This window comes from Anguilla anguilla, chromosome 1, assembly GCF_013347855.1.
Source record: "Anguilla anguilla isolate fAngAng1 chromosome 1, fAngAng1.pri, whole genome shotgun sequence".
NCBI classification, from domain to species: Eukaryota; Metazoa; Chordata; class Actinopteri; order Anguilliformes; family Anguillidae; genus Anguilla; species Anguilla anguilla.
The window spans coordinates 6,208,002-6,222,179 of NC_049201.1; positions in this window are offsets into that span (position 1 = coordinate 6,208,002).

Genomic DNA, 14,178 nt, shown 5'->3' on the forward strand with positions numbered 1-14,178 from the left:
ATAAATGCCTGTGACCAGGTGGTTGTTTCTTTCCCATTACTCACCTGGAGCATCCAGAAGCTGATGCTATGTCAGCGCAGCAAGCAAATTAGCCCAACACGTTTAACATTAAACACTGCCTCAACTTAAAAAGTCAAACACGTGGGTGAGTAAATTAAACACTATATTTAATGTTAATCAAACGCCATTTAAAATTCCCCAATAGGACACTACACGTAAATGGTTTTCAGCACCATCTAGTGTCCCTAATCTCCAAAATCTGAAGCCCTCTCCATGACCTCCCTGGGAACCAATCGTCTCGTTCCTCCTCATCATCCCTTCAGCTGCAGTGTTTGCGGGTCTTCTAATGTGAGCAGCGTAGAATTCGGGCCGCACGTCCTTCTTTGGAACGCTACAGCGTTGTAGCATTCCAGAGGGGGCCTACAACTGGTTTGGAAGATCGACCCGTTGACAAAGACCATTGGCCCACTAATTCAGCACAGTAACCTTGGTGTTGCCATAAGCGATAGGCTACTGCGGCTGTTTCAGTCTTAGATGGAGTGAAGGTCGAATATAGCCGCTGATTTGAACACCACGCAGCTTTGCTGCTGCTGCAGAAAGCCTGGTACGGTTCGTGTATTGATTTCAGAATGAATACGACTCCGTTGCTGTAAATTGAACTTTTATGAATGAGTCCTTCACGTGTGCTCTCCCTCGTTATCGACACACCTGCCCAAACCCTGTGATATATATAGCTAACTCATTCTCTCGGCACACGGGATATGAACCCACGCATCCAGCTGCCAATCATGTGGATCTATAAGGGAAGCTGACTGTCTCGAAATGAAGGTTGGCTCCCCCCCCCCCACCCCTTTGGTTTCCTGAACAAGACATCATCAGCGAAATCGGCTGCTGATTCAGGTTCGTTTTTATATTACGCCCAAAACAGATTCCGTTTGTATCGAATTGCCTCGGCCCTCGTGATTCCATATTGCGATAACTGCGCCTTCTCCAGACTTCATCCGTTCGGTTTCCCTCCGGGCGGTTCTTCCACCGCAGCCCGCAGCCCAGGGGATTCTGGGAACCACGCGGTCTCCAGAGGTTTTCGCTGATAAAATGAGCTCCTGGTGCCGCGTGCTCCTCGGGGACCAGGCTGCCCGGCTTTCATTACGCACGATTCAAAGGATACCGCATATTTTACTGTGCGCTTGGAGGACTGGGATCATTAACTATATGTGTAGTGTTTATGGAGGGCGCTTGCCCACAACTTGCTTTCTGAGCAATGCAGATCAGGTGAAGCACAGATGTGCAACTGAACACAGACACGTGCACTGATACGCGAGTAAGCACAAACATGCGTGCATGTACACAGATGTGGACACAAGCACACACGAGCGAAATGCATGCACACGCCCGAAAACATTAAAGCAGAAGCACGCATGCAACGCACACACAAACGCACATACTGTAACAAGGAGACTATATAAATAGGCTTTCATTCAAGACAGAGCTGTTAGCCAAAGCAGTTGGTCAAAGGTTCTCAGCTATCCTGCTGAGGTGGTGTTATATCTCAGCGTGTGACATATTACTGACTGTGAGATGATGTTTTATTCATATTTCGGCGCTTTTGGAATACGTGTGCAAGTCATATGTGTGGTGGCATGGTGGTGCTGGATAGCATTGTAACAGCAATGGTCCTGGGTTCTGTATGCATGTTCTGGGGTCTGGGTTGCCATGGAGTTTGCTCCGGGTACTCTGGTTTCCTCCTACAGTCCAAAGACACGCAGGTCAGGCTAAGTGGAGAGTCTAACTGGATAACTGCAATGGATTGCAACTTGTCCAGGGTGTATTCCTGCCTCTTGCCCAGGGGTGGAGCACAAAATTCTGGGCCCTATACATAAGCAGTCTCTGTGGGCCCCCTTCCTCTCTTCATCCATGTTTCTCACACATTATTCCAGGCGTTTCGAGGGCCCTCCCCCTCAGTCGGGCCCTGGGTAGTCAGTCCCACTTTTCCCCCCACTACGACGCCCCTGCTCTTGCCCAATGCATGCTGGGATAGGCTCCAGTCTGCAGCCACCCCCCCCCAACCCTAACTATGAATAAGCTGTTAAGATATTGAATGGATGCACCGCAATATCAGATATAAAAACCTTGGAAAGTGGCTTTCAGTTTTTAAAGCACTTGTTCCACGGGGAGGGGAATCAAGGGGGGAATCAAGTCAATGTATATAGACTAAGCATTTAAACATAAATACAGTGTGCATTTAATATATACAAATGTCAGATTTAAAAGTCAAGAATTTGAAATATCGAAATGCTGACTTTGGAATAGAATGGCCACACTCTGCCAGTGAAAACAATAATCCATAAAAATATTGCATTTAGTTCCAGGAACTTGTGCCAACTTGTCATCATAAATGTGTATTTTATGCAAACACAAGCAATGTGTATTCCACAAACAGCGAAGAAGCATTTATGTTTGTTTTTAATACACTGCCTATGTGCGCGAGGGATAATTAGGTTTTCATAACAACTACACACTTAAATGTGTTAATTCAACTCCAACATCGGACAAGTGAGCCCAACAGGGACCATGTGCACTGTGTAAGAATTTATTTAACACTGAACATTTTGTCGTGTATGAATACTGCCTGAGATCTGAAAAGGTGTCCCACATTTATATCTCTATTGACATGCTTAGTCCTAAAGGGTCAGATTGCGCGGTCACTCAAGTGTTAATGGATGTGTGCTTTGCACGTGGTCATTGCGAACGCCCTCCACGCCTAACAAATCTCCGCGCATTTCCTGATCCCGTTAAGGCTCGCTCAATCTTCGCTCTTTGAACGTGCACGCATGACAGAGGAGAGGAGCGGAGGTGGCGGAAGTTGGGGAGGTGGGAGTTGGGGGAATTGATTAATTACGGTCAGATATGTTCCTACAAAAGCCTGCTTTCCCCCCTTGGGGCTCGGGGCCGGTCCATAAATCAGCCTGTCGTCTTTCCGCCTTGGTAAGACTCCCATTCCTTAACTTGCAGGGTTCCCAGTCACCACTCTTTGTGTCACGCCTCCCCGGGAAAGATGGATGTTTGATCAGGGGGGGAACAAAACTTTCCTCCTGGCAACCTCCATTCATTCAGTCCGCGCGCCACAAAGGGACCTCGTTTTGCTTGAGTGATTGAGGAGCAGCCATTTTGAGTCCACCTGCTCATTGAGCACGGAGCGCGTCGGTCGCGAGACAGCGAGGGCATTTGTATTCCCGCCGATTCATGTCATTTTCTCTTTGTGTCATGAATCAAAATGATGGCAACAGGATACAGCACACACACACACACACACACACACACACCACACTTGGATCTTTGCACTTCAGTACTCACAGTGTGTTCTTCAGGGAGCGCCATGTAGAAGCGCTGTGAGCTGGGTTTTTTTTTTTTTAAAAAGCGGGGCCTTCGTGTCGCAGACTTCGGCGTGCTCGCCCCGGTTAACCGCGTCTCTTTGTAGCTGAGCCCGAAAGCCAGACCGGTGACATCAAGAGCGCCCGCGAGCTTCGCCGGGGCGCCCCGCGTAGCGGACCCCCCCGCTCCAGACTCGAACTGCGGCCGGCTCCCGCCGACTCGGCGCCCGCGCGACGGACGTTTTATCGGCTCACCCCCGCGAGGGAGGCGGGATGAGCTGCTCTCTGATCTGGCCTTACCGCGTTAGGGCCCTGTCAGACCGCCGGTGACATTGCGGCGGGTGGAAGAAGCCAGGCTTTGGTGGAATTACAGCGATACTTTTCCCGCCTTTTTTTCCTGCGGATAATGCCAAGGCGGACGGTGACATCGCGGCGAAACGGCTGTCACACCACCACGTTTGTGACGAAAGTGACAATGGTCGACGCAGCCTAGACATTGTCGACATCACGGTGGACAGCATCTTACACTTTTGTGACATTGCAGTAGACCAGTGCTGTTCAAGTGCTATCCACCACCACTCTACACTTCACTCTCAGATCGTTGAACACACACACACAGAAAGTAACTATGTCCATATTTGTTCTGCACAGTGTCAACATACCTTCCACTAGCGACCAAATAACAACAGTACACACTGTAACCAGTCATTTTTTTTTTTTACATTCCTGTACCTTACATCCTATTCAAACATTGTTTTATAAGAATTGTTTGACAGGTAGGCGCTATTTTTATTTTTATTTTTTTAAAGGCCCTGGCCACCAAAAAAGAAGTCGTTGAAGAACCCTGCAGTGAACTGTAATTGACTGACTTCAGTGGCATCCTGCCAGGCAGGAAATACATTTCGACGAAAGTTCCAATAGGGACAGACATTCGCCTCAGAGCGTTGCCATAACGAGGACATTATAGCAGAAGCACAGCGTGACTCACGCTGGCTCCATTTCAGTTTATCTGTCCATCCTGACAGCTACCGTGAAGTAAGTATGAATGCGCCGAACTTGGTCTCCTCCATATTTAATAATTTAGACAGCGCTCACCAAACCAAGGAAAAAAATTTTTTGTGGTCATTGCGGTCCACTGAGCACAAACCTCATTCTCTCATTAATGAATGTAAAATGATAGGATCCCCGTTCACAAAAGACCAGATGTACAACAGTTATAGCCAATGTTTTTTTTTTTTGTTTTGTTTTTTCCACCCAGTTATTTGGGGCTGACGTCGGCAGCAGTGGAGGAGGTAACAGTGGACAGGCTGTTGTTCTTTTAGTGAAGCTGGAGAGAGTCGGGGGAAGATCACCACGGGATGGTTCCTTGTGTCGTTGTTTTTTTCTCTTTTTGCTTGCGGTTTACCTCGGCGTGTTTAAAAGAAGCGCAGGGCATTCCCTGCTCCAGTTCTGCCAGAGAAAAACCTCAAAGCTGCTCCCAATTGCCTCATTGCGCTCATCTGCCAGCTACCTCATAAGGAATTCACTGTCTCTCTCACTCCCACATCTCCCAATTTTGCAACAACAAAAAAAAAAGTTTTAAAAATTGACAATCTGACTGGCTTCCGAAGAAATCTCTGTGAATCCCTGCACCCCCTGTCACTTTACTACATCGAACGCACAGGGCCTGAATCGACAAACGGACCCCCCCCCCCCCCCCCCCCCCCACCCCCCTCAAAAAAAACGCCTCTGTGCCAGGTTCAGGCTGTGTCTCTGGAGTAAAACTCTGTGGGGTTTTTTTTTGCATTTGGAAAGCAAAGAGATAATGAGCCTGATGCTGTGCTCTTCCAGAGAAAGTCTCCTCCTTCTTCACAGTCTCCTGCCCTGCTCATTGCGTTTGTTAAACCCTCCCCCATCGATGGTGTTTTTTTGCGATGCGCCGTCTTCGAAAAAAAAACAAAAACGCTAACTGGAAGAATGAACTGGTATCATGTTGCCGAAGATGGCTTCATAAAATATTCAGGAATCCCCGCAAGAGGCATATGTATGAGGTTCTCGTGATGAATGCGTTTCAGACAGCCAGAAAATGAAGACCCGATGAACGTGTCCACGTGGAGAAGTCGCTCTCGATGCCGCGCGTCTCCTTTGGTGCGGCAGGCCGTAAAAGCCTGCGGAGGCATCACAGCGAGACCCTCGTTAAATTATTCATCACGGTGCGCGCCGTCCGCTCCCTTCCAAAACCGAACATCAGTCACTTTCGCCAGTCCAAGGTGGAATCTCCCTTTGATATCCTTAATAATGAGGGCAAACACTTCTGTGGAGTCTGTGGAGAGACAGATAAGGCGAGATGCCATCTATAGCCACCACACCCCCCCACCCCCACCCCCCACCCGGCCCCACACACACCACCCTGACTGTGCATTAACCGATTGGCCAACCTGTGTCTAATGAACCCTACATGGATCGTATCAGTATCCCTGATAGATTCTGACAAAGACCTGAGACGGAGCACCCCATTGGTCACATTTGTCTGTTGGCATCTCAGTGCGTCTCATGGATTGGACCGTCAGAAAAATTGAAGGAGCTGAGAATGGTTCCGTTTCAGTTGGGGGGAGGGGGAGGGGGAGGGGGGGGGGGGGGGGCGGGCGTCATCTTTAACTTCCTCGCATCAACACTGTCTGTCCTGTGAATGTTAACATATTTCAAAGATTGCCATGGCAGCGTGGAATTAAATATGTTCGCTTCTCCACTTTACTTCCAGAAAGCCTGTTAGACGGAAGTGTGAAAACTGTAAGACTGATGGGCGTAAGCTGACTTACTTGCAGGTTAAAACGTTTTTACACACCTTGACACAAATGAGAGCAAATGCGCTAACGTTTCTCTCTTAAATCTTGCTTTAGTAGACCTCAAAACTGTTGGTGTCATTCCTGATGATCAGAAATGTCACACAAGCACACACACACACACACACACACACACAGTTTCACCTTTGTAAAATGTGCCTGAGCTATTTGTAAGCATTGCTTAAATATATCTGGCTTGTGAGGTGCAAGCATAAAAATTGGTATTTTATTTTTTTATGAGCGTGAGATATGGTGGCATGCCACCCCTAACACGTCTGTGAAACTGTCTTGAGATTGAATTTAAACTAAAGCCTCTGGAACCTATCTACACATCTAATTTAGAAAATCATTTACATTTGCGCTTTCAATTTCTTATCACGGTCCACAGAATTTCCCCCTTACCATAAATGAAACTGCCAAAAAATATAAAAGTAAAAAATAAATAAATAAATAAAAAATCAGCTGTAACAGGAGAAACTATGCAACAGTTTGCGTACTGTTCTGTTTTGATCACACGGATCACGGAAACATCACACCCGCGTAGGAGAATGTCGCAAACAACGGCAGTGTTTTCATTCACGTCTGAAATGGGAGCTTCAGGGAAAATGGTCTGTGCTTTCAGGGGTCTGACGACGCATCCTATCACCGTTCATTCCCCCTTGTTTCTGCTTGGCCCAAATTCAAAATTACCCACAAGCCACCAGATGTGGCTCAGCTGCGAGCAGTGTTTCTCATCATGGTCCCTCCCTCTGTCTTTCTCTCTCTCTCTCTCTCTCTCTCTCTCTCTCTCACTCTCTCTCTCTTTCTCTGTGCATCCCTCCCTTCCTCTCCCTCTCCCTCTCTCTCTCTTTTTCTCTGTGCATCCCTTCCTTCTTCTCCCCCTCTCTCTCTGTTTCTCTCATTCTCTCCCTCTCTTTCTCTGTGCATCCCTCCCTTCCTCTCGCTCTCTCTCTCTGTTTCTCTCGCACTCTCTCTCTCTCTCACTCTTTCTCTGTGCATCCCTCCCTCCCTCTCCCTCACCATCTCTCGCTCTGTTTCGGAATATAATTCACCACAAATATCAATTAGCATTTTCCCTCAGGCCAGAGAAAACTGAAGAGAAATGAAAAGGAATCGAAGCCAACAGTGGCCAGAGGTATTCTTTGTGCCTCAGGACAGGATTTTGTGTGCTTGTGGTGCTCCACCTGTGCTCACACCTCTGCCAAACACACCTCCCCTTAACTCTCACTGGGACACACACTTGCACTTAAGAATTCGGCAAAAGCTCAGAGAATTCAGTAAAACTCCTCAGTGTCACAACCCATAGCAGTTGTCAGTTGAGTTAATGCCAGCATAACACTGCAGTAAATGTATCACAACGCCTGTTACAGCAATTTACAGCCACTCACTATGTTATGTGGAAAAGGACCTGACAGTAAAACTGTGCAAAAAAACCCCCCCCAAAAAAAACAGCGGATTATTCAGGCTAAAATTCGTACTGAGAGCGGAAAATACAGGGTGATTTATTTCTCCTGGCAGAAAAAAAAACCTATGTATGACTGGAGAGAAACATATGCACATTTTACATTTTGCAGCAGAATATCCATTATGCGTTCTTGTCGAATTTTGATGACATCGCTTATTGAATAACAGTGTTATGGCACGTCCCTGATTATGTTCACCTAAGTATTAGTTTCATAATTATTTCATTAATTAAAGAAATTGTTCTTATTTCAACACCCACAAAAAATCAGTGGAAATGTTGCAGGTTGATCTGTGTCTAGACAGAGGCTTACTCTCGCTGGCTCTGAGCACCGCCGCTCACCTTTTCCACCACAAACAAGCGCGGCGGTCGCAAGAGTAGCACGCCGCTAGCGGAAGGGCTACTGAGTCTATTTGCCCTGAATCTAGCTGTCAGAGAGACGCTGGCAGGTGCGTCTGCTCTTCCCCCAGCCGGGCTAATAAAAGAAAAATGATGTGTTTGGAAACCGCAGAACCGCTCTCCGAATCTGCATAGGCCACATTCTCCAGTTTAACTGCCAGAGGAGTCTCTTTAACGTTACGCATATTGTGAATCCTGATTGATGGCAAATAAACTGAGTCAGACATACGAATTCGGTGACTGTGGCAGGAAGGGGGGCAAGGGGGTGGGGTGGCATGAACAGGAAATGTGTTACAGTACATGGAAATGTGTGTGTGTGTGGGTGTGCGCTTGTGTGTGTGTGTGTGCCTGCTTGTGTGTGACCGCCTCTGTGTGCATGTGTATATGAGCGCAGTTACGACGAGTGCATTGCACCTAACTCTGGGACAAACTCAATACGTCTGTGCTACTTTTAAAGTTCAGGCTCCCTGCGAGACAAGAATTGAACATAAAAAAAGGCATTCTCTAGGAAAATGAGACACCGTGTCAGGTGTGATAGAAAGCATTACAGTCTCAGCTCTCAGCCAATGCCGTATAAGCTGCGGATCTGGTATACGCGGGTCAGCTAAAGGTGAAGAGCTCGGTAAAGGCTTGTAGATGAGCAAACATATTGAAAATTTGATAGACATGGAACAGTTGGTAAAAAAAAAAAAAAAGCTTAAGGTCGACAAGGGACAAAGAAAGGCAGCACAAATTACAGAATGGTTTGAGGTGGCCTCTGAAATGTTTTCATTTGCAATCAGTTGTTTCACTTCTGTCACCTGAGACTCTCATTCCTACATTAATTTTATGATTAAAGCCCGTGCCTTTCATCACGTAAAAAAAAAAAAAAAAAAAAAGCCGAGAGAATTACTTCCTTGAAAACGAAGCTGCAATTTGCGCGGTGTGAATATCGTCTCTAAAGCTCGGCGTTGCGAAGGAGACGCAACAAAGCCCGACCGCATCTGTTCTCTCGTGTCGTCCGAACCCCCTCATCCCCTTCAAAGCGCCGTCGATGGCACACGCTCCCGTCCCCTGTGTTTGCTGGGCACCGCTCTCCACCCTCCCCAACACCGAGAGGACCGCGCGAACGGACTCCAAACGGACGACCGCGAAATTCCGCGTTTTTGGCCGGGCCGGCGTCAGCCGGAATGCTTCGGTGCCCAGTAACAGTGTGTTGCCATAACGATAGCGAGTATCACCAAGACAACACGTGTGCGGGAGGCTCTGGTGCCTGCCTTCGTTTTTGGAACCGCTGTTCTCTTTCACGGGGGGGCCTGCCTGGACGTGCAGCTGCACCTGTTGCATTGTGGGATGTAGGAGGACGCTGGTCCCTCGTGCGTCAGGGTCGTATACAGTACGCCCATCTTGCGCAGGAGATGCGTCAATGGCCATTGTCAGTGAATCAGTTGTAACGCGTTGAAACTGCAGATGTAATGGTTGGCTCATAACGGAGGTTGCAGGTTCGAATCCCAAGTGAGACACTGCGGTTCTGCACTCGAGTCTGAACTGCTTCAGGAAATATCCAGCTGTATAAATGGATTGTATGCAAAAATTGATAATTTGGTTAAGACCGCCTGGTAAATGTCTATAATAATATTAAAATATATATAATTTTGTGCTGACATAGTGTCATATGTATAGAATGGAGTTCACAAGAATTATGACACAGGATTTGCATAAAACCTTTCCCAGTCCACTTTTAAAATGAGCACAAATCTAAGATGCAAGACAAGTACATTACCATGGGTATGTCTTCTGAAATTATGCTGGGCGAGGACCCTGAAATTTATTTGCAATATTAGTTATTATAATTTTTTGTGAATAATTCAAGGACAGTTGAAAGCATTTGATTCTGCTCTGGATTGACCTGCACCCACATCAGACTTTTTTAAGCTCCGCTTCTTGATCTCTTGTGATTGGTCGCGTTGATGGCTTCCGGTTTGGCTGCTCGAGTGTGTCAGATGTACTCAGGAGCGGCACGGAGTCCTCACCACCCTCTGAAGTTCCAGAATAGAACATTAATTAAAGTTCCGCGCTACATTCCGCGTCTGATGGGCTGATTCGGAATCTTCCCGTTTGCTGTAACTGAAACGAGGGAGCAGGAGAGAAGGAATTAAATCGACTTTCATGCAAAATACAAGACGCCGATAGGTTAGCGGCCTGAAAGATCCCCCATGGGGGGGGGGGGGGGGGGGAGCTGTGGTGCTTTTGTTAGCACTGGCAAAGCGCCGCTCTGCTCTGCTCGGTCCGATGCTAATTGTCTTCCCACCCCCCCCCCCCGTCCCCCTCCCCCCAAATCTACTTCCTGCCGCTTTGAAGATTTTTTTTCCTCGGGAGGCTGCCGGGTTTAAGCCGGGAGTTTCCTCGTTTGCATGCCGAAAGCGGGGCGGTCAGACATCAAGCAGGGAGAGTCAGGCAGGATCTCTCTGGTCGTGCATTTCAAAGAGACTACAGAAATCAAATAGCATGGGCCAGACAGCAGATCTGAACTGCAGGATTATCCCCCCCTTTCTCTAACCAGGCAATAGAGCAGTTCTGTTTTTCTTTTTTTTAACTCTGTTTTAATGATTTCCAAAAGAAAATAATAAAATAAACATAAAACAAAATAACAGCGAAAACTCCGATCTCTCGGCCTGGTCATTGTCACAAACCCCGTATTGATGAATATTGGTCCTCTATATCTATTCTCTCTTTTTTCTCTCTCTCTCTCTCTCTCTCTCTCTCTCCTGTGGTTGATTCTAAACAAACAATACTTTTGAAAGATATTCATTTGCCTTCGGGGCAATTTCATAATCCCATTTCCTTCTATTCTAGCACCTAATCTTTCTCTCTAATGTGAGTCATCTGCTTTTATTGCTACAAGTCCCCGTGGTCTCCCTGCCCCACTCTCTGCAGGGCTCAATTATAATGTCCCTTGCAATTGATTTTCCCCTCTGGTAGTTAGTTACTTTGGTTTCTGTTGCGCACTCTCGTTTATTTCTTCATAAATTTTAAAAGATTAATTTTTATCTGTGCCTACACAGCCTAAAACATGCAGAAATGGCATCCATGTCCGTGACTTTACTGCAGTAAATGTCATTTGTTTGGTTTATTGAAGGTCAGTATGATGTAAAAAAAAAAAATTCCCAGTGTGTCTTCACTTCTGCTTTGTATGTCTGATTGTTTCACCATTATTATTTTTTTGTTGTTGTCATTTTGCTGCTGGAAAATATCGCAAATGCCAATCCTCACATTCAGAATGGCATAAGATATGAGTTCCATCTGTGGGACTGACCAATCAGGTCGCTCGATGCAGGGGTCAGCACCTCTTTCCGCCATGATGGATTTATAACGGACGCTACCATGTGACGGGCATGGATGTTTCCTATGTTTTCGAATTTACAGTTTTGATAGTAAATAATTGTGAACATCCAAAATGTTTTATCCTGGACACTGGTATGGACATGTATAGACACGCTTCCAACAGCTGCTCAGAAGCCAGTTGAAATGTATTTGTGTCGCACATATAATGTGCAAATACACGGTGACAAAACCCAATGGGCTCTTTTTTTCCAGAATCAGTGGTGCTTGGCGCATGGGTGTGGTCTTCATGGGCACACCGGTTGTAGCCACTGAATTTTGTCATTTTTCTGACCAGAGGCGAGGAGCACACAGCCCAGACGTGCTCGGCACAGGTGGAAAATGGGCTGGATTGCGTCTGGTTTCCTTTAAATGCAAATGCACTCGATGTTCGCTCAAGTCAAGTCTGCTCGCCATACATCTAACATTAATGATGTCAGACATAATGTCATATGCATGGTGGATTAATGACTCTCTACAATTACAAACAAACCATAACCCTTAGCATATAAAATGTAAATGGGAACTATAACTGTCTCTTCATTTTGTTCTATCGGCAATGAACAAGTCTCCCTTGCAAGGTAGGCACCTTTAATCATTTTAATTAGAAGCAAGCCATTTTTATGACAAGCTTCACATAAAAGTCAATTTGTCTGGCTGACTAATTATGCTTCATGCCTACCACCAAAATATTCTATTTATCACTTTTTACATCATTCTGTGAGTTATTGTTTTCTTGTTTCTTTCTCTAAAATAAGATTTTTTTTAAGATTTGTTTTTTTTTTTTTAGAAAACGTATGTTGATGTTTCAGTGCATTTTAATTTGCTTTGAAGTTCAAGTGTGAATTTCACAACTGTGATCAGAAGAGCAGGGTTTTTCCACAACAGGATGTTAACTGTGACCTATTTTTCTCCTTCTGAGAGCCCATACTATGGAGGATACCCATGTTTCCCTGTTTTTGTTTTTCCTAGAGCCCCTTGTCCACAGTAAATGTGATCATCTGTTATCAGTGCAAGGGCTCGTGCAGATGACGTTCCCTTGTTGGCTATAATAGCAAAACAAGCCAGATTTTTTATATCATTATCAATGTTCTTTGAAGGGTCACAGAGGGAGAGGGATGTGCATTCCCAACCTTCAGTGCATTCTCTGGGCAGGTTTTGGTATGTTTGTTTTTCTTGGCGATATGTGGGTTTCAGTGGCACTGACGTGAGGACAGAGGTTGAGTTTCCTTCCTCTGCTGTTTCCCATAACGCCTAGTTTTGCGATTTATAATGTATGCGAGAAGTGACATGTAAACTTATGTTTCACCTGTCTTCTGTCTCTTAACTTCTTAACTGACATCTGAATGTGGAGCTTGAGCCTTCGAGAAGGATCAGTTATCACCGCGCGACACGGCGGGATCAACGCAGAAGATCTTGTCGCATTACAGTGCAACCTGCCAGGCAATTTAACAAAACGTTCCCACTCGACCAAAGTGCTGGATTTTTTTTTCAGGCTGAAATTGTGCAACAAAAAAAAATTGAAACAAATAAGAAGTGAGCACGCAGGAAAACGTATAGATGGGGGGTGGGGGGGGGGGGGGGGCGGGAAGCATTGCGTGTAATCCTCTGCTGCATTTACCGGATTGGACTGGGCTCACTATTTGGCAGGCCAGCAGGGTCAAGGGCTTTCCTGCCTTCGGTTCTGTGGCATATTCAGCCAGGGAAAAAAGCCCCTGCAGAAAAGGGACCTCCTGGAGTGGGACATCAAAATGGAATGAGGTCACTGGAATGTATGTTATGAAAATGACTCCTTCGAACACATTTACACTCGCCGTTTGTTCCCCGTTCCCTATTATCCTGAGGAGAGAGATCCCATTCAGTCGTTCTCCATTAAAATTCACCAAGAGCCAAGCAGGGCATCGGCTGCAACATTTTCATAATTCATTCGGCTAAATTCTCAGCAAATAACGGATTTACATCTGATAAATAAAAGAAATAATGGATTGTACATTAAAGGATGACGTCAGTAATTTTCTTTTCTTTTTTTCAGCATTTTCAACATATCCTATGAAAATACCAAACACCGAAAATGTCCCAACTCTCATAGTTTTTGACATTTTCCTATGCCATTTACCATTCAACCAGAAAAGCCATTCATTTCAGTGGGGCACATAAGTCATTACATACAGCTCAGAAAGACATATTTTCATTTTCAGAAAATGCAACCTATTATCACGAAAAACATGGCCAGTGTTGTTTTTACCAGATTTACTTCAAAACAGAGCAAATTGTAAATTTCAATGGGGACTACTTTCGGTATTTCAGCGCCAAGCCAAACTATTTCCACATATCAAAAAAAGCAATAGCTGTCACTTTATAAAGTTGTTTCTTTAAAAGGTACAAAGGCAAGGCCCTTCAAAATGGTGAATTATCCTGACCAAAGCAACAGCATGTCACTTTAACATTTTAATACTTCTTTTTGGACAGCAATGGGGTTATACGACTTCCAGTATATCAGCATTGGCTAGATTGACAAATAATTGTTTGTAGAATAAATTCATTGAGAGTTGGATGGAAACATCATTGATTTTGGTCTTTGCATAGAATATGTTGACAATACTAAAGAAATGAAAATTACTGGTGCTAGTCTTTAACTGAGCTGATGACAGCAGGCCCAATTACACAGGGTCAGTAGCAGGGGTCAGCAAAAGCATCCGTATGGGGATACCAGCGTACGTTGGTAAACCTCTGATGTCTATGGTTATTTTTTCCAAAACAGAAA